The sequence below is a fragment of the Macadamia integrifolia genome, unplaced genomic scaffold (assembly GCF_013358625.1).
Source record: "Macadamia integrifolia cultivar HAES 741 unplaced genomic scaffold, SCU_Mint_v3 scaffold1275, whole genome shotgun sequence".
Classification (NCBI taxonomy): domain Eukaryota; kingdom Viridiplantae; phylum Streptophyta; class Magnoliopsida; order Proteales; family Proteaceae; genus Macadamia; species Macadamia integrifolia.
The window spans coordinates 83,801-84,117 of record NW_024868140.1 but is presented as its reverse complement, the minus strand read 5'-3'; the positions used below and the strand labels follow the sequence as shown (position 1 = coordinate 84,117).

The 317-nt window shown below is 33.4% G+C and overlaps 1 protein-coding gene across 2 annotated transcripts in view; it reads left to right on the top strand.

Annotated features, from left to right (window-relative positions):
- The window catches only part of LOC122063270 (CCAAT/enhancer-binding protein zeta), a 30,622-nt gene that overhangs the window by 21,428 nt on the left and 8,877 nt on the right, over positions 1-317 (top strand). The window lies entirely within an intron of this gene.

The window sequence follows — 317 nt, the reverse complement described above, 5'->3', positions numbered from 1 at the left end:
ATCACTTCAATCTCAGTTGGTTTGAAATTTGACATGTGAATAAATTTCGGCCTCATCTAAACTACCACATGGTATGATTATTACCCTTTCTCCAATGAGTTAAAGCATCTTTTGAAAGAATGTGTTAATTTTGGTGGAACTCATGACCAAAGACAGTGGATGGGTGCCTAGATTTCCTATTTGATGATCATGCGTGGTTAAAGATTCATGGACAAGTAGAATCAAGATGCCCTGTGCATTACATGTCTCTTAATTTTCAAGCCAATCAAAATTGATGATGTGAAAAAAAAATACCAAAAAAAAAAAAAAATAAAAGG